This window comes from Triticum aestivum, chromosome 7D (genome assembly GCF_018294505.1).
Source record: "Triticum aestivum cultivar Chinese Spring chromosome 7D, IWGSC CS RefSeq v2.1, whole genome shotgun sequence".
Classification (NCBI taxonomy): Eukaryota; Viridiplantae; Streptophyta; class Magnoliopsida; order Poales; family Poaceae; genus Triticum; species Triticum aestivum.
Window position 1 is genome coordinate 633,988,911 of NC_057814.1, and position 11,335 is coordinate 634,000,245.

Below are 11,335 nucleotides of genomic sequence, written 5' to 3' on the forward strand. Positions count from 1 at the left end.
GAACCTCGGGGAGACGCTGGGCGACGCGGCGCTCGTGAAGAAGCTGCTGGACACCATTCCGGATCGGCTGTTCCCCGTTGTCGCCGGCATCGAGCAGTTCCACGACGTGACGACGATGGCGTTCGACGAGGCGCTCGGGCGGCTGCGCGCGTTCGAGGAGCGGGTTCGGCGCCGTGGACAAGACGGCGGTGAGCGCGGGGGTGAGCAGCTCCTCATGACGGCGGCACAGTGGGCAGCGCGCGAGTGTTGAAACGGCGGTGCTCGGGACGACGATGACAACAAGAGCGTGGCGTCGAGCAGCGGCGGGAACCGGCGTGGGCGCCGGTACAAGTGTGGCGAGCGCGGCCACTTCAAGAGGGACTGCCCCTAGCTGAGGAAGGCGCCAGTGGCGGAGCAGGCGCTGCTGGTGAACGGCAACGTCGACGACGACGGACTCCTCTTGGCCACGGCTTAGGGGGAGTGTTGGCGAGCCCGGGACGCGGTGCGTGTGGTGAACGCGTCGGGCTCGGCCCGTGGCAGCCTGGGTTGCATGCATACATGACCTGGTGTGTGGGTTTCTAAGATGGACACGCGGGGTGTGGCCGTGCCGGGCGCTGGAACCAGTTGCGTCCCGTTGGCGTGCGTGCGCGACGGGCGCAAGAGCTGAGGAGCGCGGGGCTTGGCGCAGTGGGTGTCAGGGCTGGGCGAAAGCAGCGGAAGAGCAGCGGCTCGCGCCGAGTCACCAGGAGATCGTGTATGCGCGCGTGGAGCTCGGCGGGCAGGCGTTGCGTGGGCGCTAGCTGCGTCCAGCTGCATGCATGCATGAGTTTGTTAGATGGATCAGGTCAGCTAGCTTAGTGCGTGTGCGTGTGCCCGTGTGTAAGTATTGACCCCGCATGTTGTAGTCTGGTGTGCTGAGTACGTGCTCAGGAGAAAAAGAGAACACCGTTGGTGCGGCGGGTGGCGTACATGCGCCGGAATACTCTTGTGTCCCTGTGTCCTTCTTCTTCCTCCAGTCCTCTTGTTCCTCGAGTGCATAGAGAGAGAGAGGTAGTGCTACGGTGAGGGAGGGAGAAGGGCGCGGCAACAACAATTGGTATACAGAGCTTCGGTTCGGGCGATCACCGGCGACCATGGCGCTCGTCCCTCATGGCGGAGGCGCGGGCGGATCAGCGTCGATGGTGATGCCGATGCTCACGGTGGACAACTACACCGTCTGGGCGATCAAGGCGCAGACCATCCTCGACGTGCACACCGTGTGGGAGGAGGTGGCGCCGGGCGATGCGGCGGTGAACGCGAGGAAGGACAAGACGGCGCGCGCGTTGCTGCTCGGAGCGTTGCCGGAGGACGTGCTGCTCTCGGTGGCGACAAAGCCCACCGCCAGGGAGGTATGGGACTCCCTGAAGGTGAGGTTCATCGGCGCCGATCGGGTCCGCTCGGCGAGGCTGGTGACGCTGCGTGGGAAGTTCGATCGCCTGAAGATGGCAGACGGCGAGGCGCTAGACGCGTACGCCGGGAGGCTTGCCGGGATGACGGCGAGGTACGCGAACCTCGGGGAGACGCTGGGCGACGCGGCGCTCGTGAAGAAGCTGCTGGACACAATTCCGGATCGGCTGTTCCCCGTCGTCGCCGGCATCGAGCAGTTCCACGACGTGACGACGATGGCGTTCGACGAGGCGCTCGGGCGGCTGCGCGCGTTCGAGGAGCGGGTTCGGCGCCGTGGACAAGACGGCGGTGAGCGCGGGGGTGAGTAGCTCCTCATGACGGCGGCACAGTGGGCAGCGCGCGAGCGTCGACACGGCGGTGCTCGGGACGACGATGACAACAAGAGCGTGGCGTCGAGCAGCGGCGGGAACCGGCGCGGGCGCTGGTACAAGTGTGGCGAGCGCGACCACTTCAAGAGGGACTGCCCCAAGCTAAGGAAGGCGCCAGTGGCGGAGCAGGCGCTGCTGGTGAACGGCAACGTCGACGACGACGGACTCCTCTAGGCCACGGCTTAGGGGGAGTGTTGGCGAGCCCGGGACGCGGTGCGCGTGGTGAACGCGTCGGGCTCGGCCCGTGGCAGCCTGGGTCGCGTGCGTACGTGACCTGGTGTGTGGGTTGCTAAGATGGACACGCGGGGTGTGGCCGTGCCTGGCGCTGGAACCAGTTGCGTCCCGTTGGCGTGCTTGCGCGACGGGCGCAGGAGCTGAGGAGGGCGGGGCGTGGCGCAGTGGGTGTCAGGGCTGGGTGAAAGCAGCGGAAGAGCAGCGGCTCGCGCCGAGTCTCCAGGAGATCGTGTACGCGCGCGTGGAGCTCGGCGGGCGGGCGTTGCGTGGGCGCTAGCTGCGTCCAGCTGCATGCATGCATGAGTTTGTTAGATGGATCAGGTCAGCTAGCTTAGTGCGTGTGTGTGTGCCCGTGTATAAGTATTGACCCCGCATGTTGTCGTCTGGTGTGCTGAGTACGTGCTCAGGAGAAAAAGAGAACGCCGTTGGTGCAGCGGGTGGCGTACGTGCGCCAGAATACTCTTGTGTCCCTGTGTCCTTCTTCCTCCTCCAGTCCTCTTCTTCCTCGAGTGCATAGAGAGAGAGGAAGTGCTCCAGTGAGGGAGGGAGAAGGGCGCGGCAACAACAATTGGTATACAGAGCTTCGGTTCGGGCGATCACCGGCGACCATGGCGCTCGTCCCTCATGGCGGAGGCGCGGGCGGATCCGCGTCGATGGTGATGCCGATGCTCACGGTGGACAACTACATCGTCTAGGCGATCAAGGCGCAGGCCATCCTCGACGTGCACACCGTGTGGGAGGAGGTGGCGCCGGGCGATGCGGCGGTGAACGCGAGGAAGGACAAGACGGCGCGCGCGTTGCTGCTCGGAGCGTTGCCGGAGGACATGCTGCTCTCTGTGGTGACAAAGCCCACTGCCAGGGAGGTATGGGACTCCCTGAAGGTGAGGTTCATCGGCGCCGATCGGGTCCGCGCGGCGAGGCTGGCGACGCTGCGTGGGGAGTTCGACCGCCTGAAGATGGCGGACGGCAAGGCGCTGGACGCGTACGCCGGGAGGCTGGCCGGGATGACGGCGAGGTACGCGAACCTCGGGGAGACGCTGGGCGACGCGGCGCTCGTGAAGAAGCTACTGGACACCGTCCCGGATCGGCTGTTCCCCGTCGTCGCCGGCATCGAGCAGTTCCACGACGTGACGACGATGGCGTTCGACGAGGCGCTCGGGCGGCTGCGCGCGTTCGACGAGCGGGTTCGGCGCCGTGGACAAGACGGCGGCGAGCGCGGGGGTGAGCAGCTCCTCATCACGGCGGCACAGTGGGCAGCGCGCGAGCGTCGACACGGCGGTGCTCGGGACGACGATGACAACAAGAGCGTGGCGTCGAGCAGCGGCGGGAACTGGCGCGGGCGCTGGTACAAGTGTGGCGAGCGCGGGGCGTGGCGCAGTGGGTGTCAGGGCTGGGCGAAAGCAGCGGAAGAGCAGCGGCTCGCGCCGAGTCTCCAGGAGATCGTGTATGCGCGCGTGGAGCTCGGCGGGCGGGCGTTGCGTGGGCGCTAGCTGCGTCCAGCTGCACGCATGCATGAGTTTGTTAGATGGATCAGGTCTGCTAGCTTAGTGCGTGTGCGTGTGCCCGTGTATAAGTATTGACCCCGCATGTTGTAGTCTGGTGTGCTGAGTACGTGCTCAGAAGAAAAAGAGAACACTGTTGGTGCGGCGGGTGGCGTACGTGCGCCGGAATACTCTTGTGTCCCTGTGTCCTTCTCTTCCTCCAGTCCTCTTCTTCCTCGAGTGCATAGAGAGAGAGAGAGGTAGTGCTCCGGTGAGGGAGGGAGAAGGGCGCGGCAACAACAATTGGTATACAGAGCTTCGGTTCGGGCGATCACCGGCGACCATGGCGCTCGTCCCTCATGGCGGAGGCGCGGGCGGATCAGCGTCGATGGTGATGCCGATGCTCACGGTGGACAACTACACCGTCTGGGCGATCAAGGTGCAGACCATCCTCGACGTGCACACCGTGTGGGAGGAGGTGGCGCCGGGCGATGCGGCGGTGAACGCGAGGAAGGACAAGACGGCGCACGCGTTGCTGCTCGGAGTGTTGCCGGAGGACGTGCTGCTCTCGGTGGCGACAAAACCCACCGCCAGGGAGGTATGGGGCTCCCTGAAGGTGAGGTTCGTCGGCGCCGATCGGGTCCGCTCGGCGAGGCTGGCGACGCTGCGTGGGGAGTTCGACCGCCTGAAGATGGCGGACGGCGAGGCGCTAGACGCGTACGCCGGGAGGCTTGCCGGGATGACGGCGAGGTACGCGAACCTCGGGGAGAAGCTGGGCGACGCGGCGCTCGTGAAGAAGCTGCTGGACACCATTCCGGATCGGCTGTTCCTCGTCGTCGCCGGTATCGAGCAGTTCTACGACGTGACGACGATGGCGTTCGACGAGGCGCTCGGGCGGCTGCGCGCGTTCGAGGAGCGGGTTCGGCGCCGTGGACAAGACGGCGGTGAGCGCAGGGGTGAGCAGCTCCTCATGACGGCGGCACAGTGGGCAGCGCGCGAGCGTCGACACGGCGGTGCTCGGGACGACGATGACAACAAGAGCGTGGCGTCGAGCAGCGGCGGGAACCGGCGCGGGCGCTGGTAAAAGTGTGGCGAGCGCGGCCACTTCAAGAGGGACTGCCCCAAGCTGAGGAAGGCGCCAGTGGCGGAGCAGGCGCTGCTGGTGAACGGCAACGTCGACGACGACGGACTCCTCTAGGCCACGGCTTAGGGGGAGTGTTGGCGAGCCCGGAACGCGGTGCGCGTGGTGAACGCGTCGGGCTCGGCCCGTGGCAGCCTGGGTCGCGTGCGTACGTGACCTGGTGTGTGGGTTGCTAAGACGGACACGCGGGGTGTGGCCCTGCCGGGCGCTGGAACCAGTTGCGTCCCGTTGGCGTGCGTGCGCGACGGGCGCAGGAGCTGAGGAGCGCGGGGCGTGGCGCAGTGGGTGTCAGGGCTGGGCGAAAGCAGCGGAAGAGCAGCGGCTCGCGCCGAGTCTCCAGGAGATCGTGTATGCGCGAGTGGAGCTCGGCGGGCGGGCGTTGCGTGGGCGCTAGCTGCGTCCAGCTGCATGCATGCATGAGTTTGTTAGATGGATCAGGTCAGCTAGCTTAGTGCGTGTGCGTGTGCCCGTGTATAAGTATTGACCCCGCATGTTGTAGTCTAGTGTGCTGAGTACGTGCTCAGGAGAAAAAGAGAACGCCGTTGGTGCGGCGGGTGGCGTACGTGCGCCGGAATACTCTTGTGTCCCTGTGTCCTTCTTCTTCCTCCAGTCCTCTTCTCCCTCGAGTGCATAGAGAGAGAGAGAGAGGTAGTGCTCCGGTGAGGGAGGGAGAAGGGCGCGGCAACAACAATTGGTATACAGAGCTTCGGTTCGGGGGATCACCGGCGACCATGGCGCTCGTCCCTCATGGCGGAGGCGCGGGCGGATCAGCGTCGATGGTGATGCCGATGCTCACGGTGGACAACTACACCGTCTGGGCGATCAAGGCGCAGGCCATCCTCGACGTGCACACCGTGTGGGAGGAGGTGGCGCCGGGCGATGCGGCGGTGAACGCGAGGAAGGACAAGACGGCGCGCGCGTTGCTGCTCGGAGCGTTGCCGGAGGACGTGCTGCTCTCGATGGCGACAAAGCCCACCGCCAGGGAGGTATGGGACTCCCTGAAGGTGAGGTTCGTCGGCGCCGATCGGGTCCGCGCGGCGAGGCTGGCGACGCTGCGTGGGGAGTTCGACCGCCTGAAGATGGCGGACGGCGAGGCGCTGGACGCCTACGCCGCGAGGCTGGACGGGATGACGGCAAGGTACGCGAACCTCGGGGAGACGCTGGGCGACGTGGCGCTCGTGAAGAAGCTGCTGGACACCGTCCCGGTTCGGCTGTTCCCCGTCGTCGCCGGCATCGAGCAGTTCCACGACGTGATGACGATGGCGTTCGACGAGGCGCTCGGGCGGCTGCGGGCGTTCGACGCGCGGGTTCGGCGCCGTCGACAAGACGGCGGCGAGCGTGGGGGTGAGCAGCTCCTCATGACGGCGGCACAATGGGCAGCGCGCGAGCGTCGACACGGCGGTGCTCGGGACGACGACGACAACAAAAGTGTGGCGTCGAGCAGAGGCAGGAACCGGGGCGGGCGCTAGTACAAGTGTGGCGAGCGCGGCCACTTCAAGAGGGACTGCCCCAAGCTGAGGAAGGCGCCAGTGGCGGAGCAGGCGCTGCTGGTGAACGGCAACGTCGACGATGACAGACTCCTCTAGGCCACGGCTTAGGGGGAGTGTGTTGGGAATAAGCCGTGGCGATCCCGGGACGCGGTGCGCGTGCGTGCGCGTGGTGAGCGCGTCGGGCTCGGCCCGTGGCAGCCTGGGTCTCGTGCGTACATGACCTGGTGTGTGGGTTGCTAAGACGGACACGCGGGGTGTGGCCGTGCCGGGCGCTGGAACCAGTTGCGTCCCGTTGGCGTGCGTGCGCGACGGGCGCAGGAGCTGAGGAGCGCGGGGCGTGGCGCAGTGGGCGTCAGGGCTGGGCGAAAGCAGCGGAAGAGCAGCGGCTCGCGCCGAGTCTCCAGGAGATCGTGTACGCGCGCGTGGAGCTCGCCGGGCAGGCGTTGCGTGGGCGCTAGCTGCGTCCAGCTGCATGCATGCATGGGTTTTTTAGATGGATCAGGTCAGCTAGCTTAGTGCGTGTGTGTGTGCCCGTGTATAAGTATTGACCCCGCATGTTGTAGTCTGGTGTGCTGAGTACGTGCTCAGGAGAAAAAGAGAATGCCGTTGGTGCGGCGGGTGGCGTACGTGCACCGGAAAACTCTTGTGTCCTTGTGTCCTTCTTCTTCCTCCAGTCCTCTTCTTCCTCGAGTGCATAGAGAGAGAGGTAGTGCTCCCGTGAGGGAGGGAGAAGGGCGCGGCAATAACAATCTCCGAGTGGTCCTCGAGCTCTCTCCGCTGGCGTCGACCTTTGGCATGCTCGTCTTGGGCATCCTAGCACTTCTTCACTTCGTCAAATAATGCGAGGATTTTCTTTTTCATGTAATAAAACGGCCGCTCACTCATGTGAAGCCTGCCGGTTAGGCAAACATGTTCGCCTTCCTTTTAGTTCATCCTCCACAGTTGCTTCTTTTCCATTTGAGTTAATTCACAGCGATATATGGACCTCTCCCGTACCCAGTAATTCTGGTTATCTTTACTATCTTGTTATACTGGATGATTACTCTCACCTTGTGTGGCCGTTTCCTCTTTGTAGGAAATCCGATGTTCCTGCCACCCTCATTGCATTTTATGCTTATGTCTCCACACAGTTTGGGCGGCCCATACTCGCACTTCAGACCGACAACGGCAAAGAGTTCGACAACCTCACCATTCGCCATCTTCTCTGTTCTCATGGCACCGTGTTTCGTCTCACGTGTCCATACACCTCTCAGCAGAATGGTCGTGCCGAGCGCATCATACGCACCCTCAATGAGTGTGTGCGTACCCTCCTTTTCCATGCCTATATGCCCTCTCAGTTCTGGCCTGATGCCCTCGCCACTGCCACTCTCCTCATCAACCTCCGACCATGTCGTCCGCGCTGGAACTATGCGCCACACTATCTTCTTTATGGCACTCCTCCCTCCTACGACGGCCTCCGCATTTTCGGTTGCCGTTGCTACCCTAAAACCACCGCCACCGCACCTCATAAACTCGCTCCTCGCTCCGTTCCATGTGTCTTCCTTGGTTACCCGGCCAACACTAAGGGTTATCGCTGCTATGACCCCGTGTCTCACCATGTCATCACCTCTCGGCATGTGTACTTTGATGAGCTTGTTTTTCCCTTTGCACAGGAACAGGTGGCGCCTTCCCCATCCCCCGTGGCGGGCCCCCCTCCGCGCCGTCGCCTGCTGCCGGCCTTGGGTGCTCCGGCGCCCCATCCCACGGTGCCATCCTCTGGATCGGAGACGTCCGCGGCTCTCTCTGGCTTGACGCCCCCATCGCCTCTGCCTGATGGGTCGGCCTCGCCCGGAGCCGCGTCGACGCCGCCTCGGTCCCCTTCTACGCATGCTGGACCGCATGCAGGGCCCCATGCTGGGCCGCCTGCCAGGCCGCATGCTGGGCCGGCCTCGCCTGGTGCTGCACCGACGTCGCCTCGGTCTTCCGACGCTACGGCTTCGCCTGGCGCTGCACCGACGCCGCCTCGGTCCCCCGACGCCGCGGCCTCCCCGCCCTCCACTTCAGCCCCGTCTCCGACTGCGGCGGCCTCGCCGCCCTCTCCCGCTGCACCGGCCCTGTCGGATGGGTCGGTTTCCTCCGGGGGTGCACTTGGCGCTTCACCACCACCTGCGGCCGGCCCCGTGACGCGCTCGCGTGCAGGCCTTTTCCGCCCGAGCTCGCGTTACTCTGCGGACGAATACGTCTGCACCGCCTCGACGTCCGCCCCTTCTCCGTTGACATCCTCCATTCGGGACGCTCTTCGCGATCCCCTATAGATGGCCGCGATGCAGGAGGAGTTGGACGCTTTGCAGCGGAACCGGACTTGGCAGCTTGTTCCCCGACCCCGGCACGCTAACGTGATCACCGGGAAGTGGGTCTTCAAGCACAAGCTTCGTCCCCATGGCACCCTTGACCGCTATAAGGCACGGTGGGTCGTTCGTGGCTTCCGCCAATGAGCCGGCGTGGACTTCGCCGACACTTTTGCTCCGGTCGTTAAGCCCGGGACGATCCGCACTGTTCTACAGCTTGCAATCTCTCGTGCCTGGCCGGTTCACCAGATGGACGTCTCCAACGCTTTTCTTCATGGTCATCTCGAGGAGCAGGTCTTCTGTCAGCAGCCCACTGGATTTGTTGATCCGGCGTGTCCCGATGATGTGTGCCTGCTTTCTCGCTCATTATATGGGCTCAAGCAGGCTCCTCGTGCCTGGTACCAGCGTATCGCAGCGTTTCTTCATCAACTCGGCTTCCGCTCTACACGCTCCGATGCTTCACTGTTTGTTTATCACCAGGGCACCGACACGGCGTATTTGCTTCTCTATGTTGACGACATCATCCTGACAGCATGCACTTCTAAGCTCCTTCGCCGGCTTACTGATCGTCTCCGTGCTAAGTTTGCCATCAAGGATTTGGGTCCTTTGCACTACTTCCTCGGTGTTGAGGTGGTGCGTCATCCAGATGGTTTCTTTCTTCATCAACGGAAGTACGCTCATGAGCTCCTCGACCGTGCTGGGATGCTTAATTGCAAACCGGCCGCCACTCCTGTCGACATGAAGGCCAAGCTCTCCGCTACTGATGGTACTCCTGCCTCGGATGCTGCTTTCTACCGGTCCATTGTTGGTGCTCTTCAGTACCTCACCCTCACTCGACCGGAGCTTCAGTATGTTGTTCAGCAGGTCTGCCTACATATGCATGCTCCTCGAGACGTTCACTGGACTGCTGTTAAGCGGATTCTCCACTACATCCGCGGTGCTATGGATCTTGGTCTTACTCTGCGTGCCTCCACTGCCACTGATCTGGTCGCCTACACCGACGCCGATTGGGATGGCTGCCCGGACACCCGTCGCTCTACTTCGGGTTACTGCATCTTCCTTGGACCGTCCCTGGTGTCGTGGTCATCCAAGCGGCAGCCCACTGTCTCACGGTCTAGCGCCGAGGCTGAGTACCGCGCTGTGGCCAACGTTGTTGCTGAGTGTTCCTGGCTTCGTCAGCTTCTTCACGAGCTCTCGTGTCCTGTTGATAAGGCCACGGTAGTCTACTGCGACAACGTCTTCGCCGTCTACCTCTCCGCCCACCCGGTTCATCATCGTCGCACCAAGCACATTGAGCTTGATATCCATTTTGTTCGGGATCAGGTGGCTCTGGGCCATGTTCGTGTTCTACACGTTCCCACCTCCCAACAATTTGCCGATATTCTGACCAAAGGCTTGTCTACGACGTCTTTTGAGGAGTTCCGGTCCAGTCTCTGCGTCAGCAACGGTGTCGCTTCGACTGCGGGAGGGTGTTGAAATATGTATTTAGCACATGTATTTTTGTACTCCAAGTCTCCTCCTTGTGTATAGTTGAGGATATGACTTGCCCTATGTACTATATATACTTGCGCATATGCACCCATCAATACATTATGGTTTGCATCCTATTCCTCTACAAAGGGCTTGGGTCGGCAGGTCCTTGTCCTTGGCCAAACAGGATCAAGAGCCCTTGCCGTGGGAGGTTTGTTAGATCAGGTGTTCCAAGGGAACCGTGTCCGTGTGTACCTTCTCGGCGATGACTGGGCATGGTTCCATCCTACCCGCCCGTGGTGCAATTGTTCGGACTGCGGAAAACTTGGCTATAAATATCCTAGCTACTGCGTTTACAACATGATGAGCATGTCCAATAGAGTCTACAAAGGGCTGTGGTGAAGCTAGTCTACTAGTTGTTTTAGGTGGAGGTCAATGTCCAATAGAGTCCTCCAAGATGGCATGGTTTTTCCCCTCGGAATGAGAAGACCATAACTTCTTTTTATGGAAAAAGAACTTTAACTACTTTTAGGGATACAACCATAACTTTTAATGTACATCGTAATTAATCAGTTTTGAGGTAAATGTTCAATAATTAGTCAATTAATAATTTTGCTAGGTCCAGTCCGGCTCATAGATGGATACCACTGCGACTACAAAGGCGCAGGAGTGTGCAAGGGTAGATGCATGGAACCTATCTCCCTACGCTCTCACGTTCTTTCCGCCTTCCTTCGGAATCACTAGTTAAGGGTTACACCCCCCTAAACATCACTTGGGGCCATGCCTCCACGCGACAAGTTTTGCACCGTCGTGACTCACGAGACTTCTCCGCAACGCCCTGCATTCGACATTTGTCACGTGGAGAGCCGACCACGTGAGCTTTGTGGTTTCCGATTTTCATTTTCTCGATTTCAGATTTTTCCATTTTACACTTTGTTCCTTAAACATCTTATGTTTTGTAATATACATTTTGGTCAATTCCCCCCATCCGTCTTCCACCCTCGCATTGCCGCCGCCTGGTTTGTTTCTTCTGGCGCCGCCCCTCATGTCGGTGCTGGCTCCTCTGGTTGTTGCTTCTCCACCTGCGCTCCGTCGACGATCGCCTTCTCCCTTGCTCTATTTTTTTAAAGGGCAATATATTAATATCGCGAAGATATCAACTACCTAGGCTCTGCACTTACAAGATGTCACAAGGACATCCATGATGCACACATGCAAAGGAGAAAAAAAAATGAAAAGGAAAGGTCCAGCCAAAGCAATCGTAAAACATAATAAAAGGTCCCCAAAAATAATGCCTCCAAGAAGGGAACAGTGCAAAAGCATCATTGGTGCCGGATCCGAGATCTTAGGTTTTCACCTTGCAGAAAGTCTGCGCTAAACAATTCCTTCTGCAAGGCAA

The 11,335-nt window shown here is 61.3% G+C and overlaps 1 pseudogene; it reads left to right on the top strand.

Moving 5' to 3' along the window:
* The first annotated feature begins 1,369 nt into the window (after window positions 1-1,369).
* On the top strand, window positions 1,370-1,967 carry LOC123169046 (uncharacterized; annotated as a pseudogene).
* The last annotated feature ends 9,368 nt before the right edge of the window (window positions 1,968-11,335 follow it).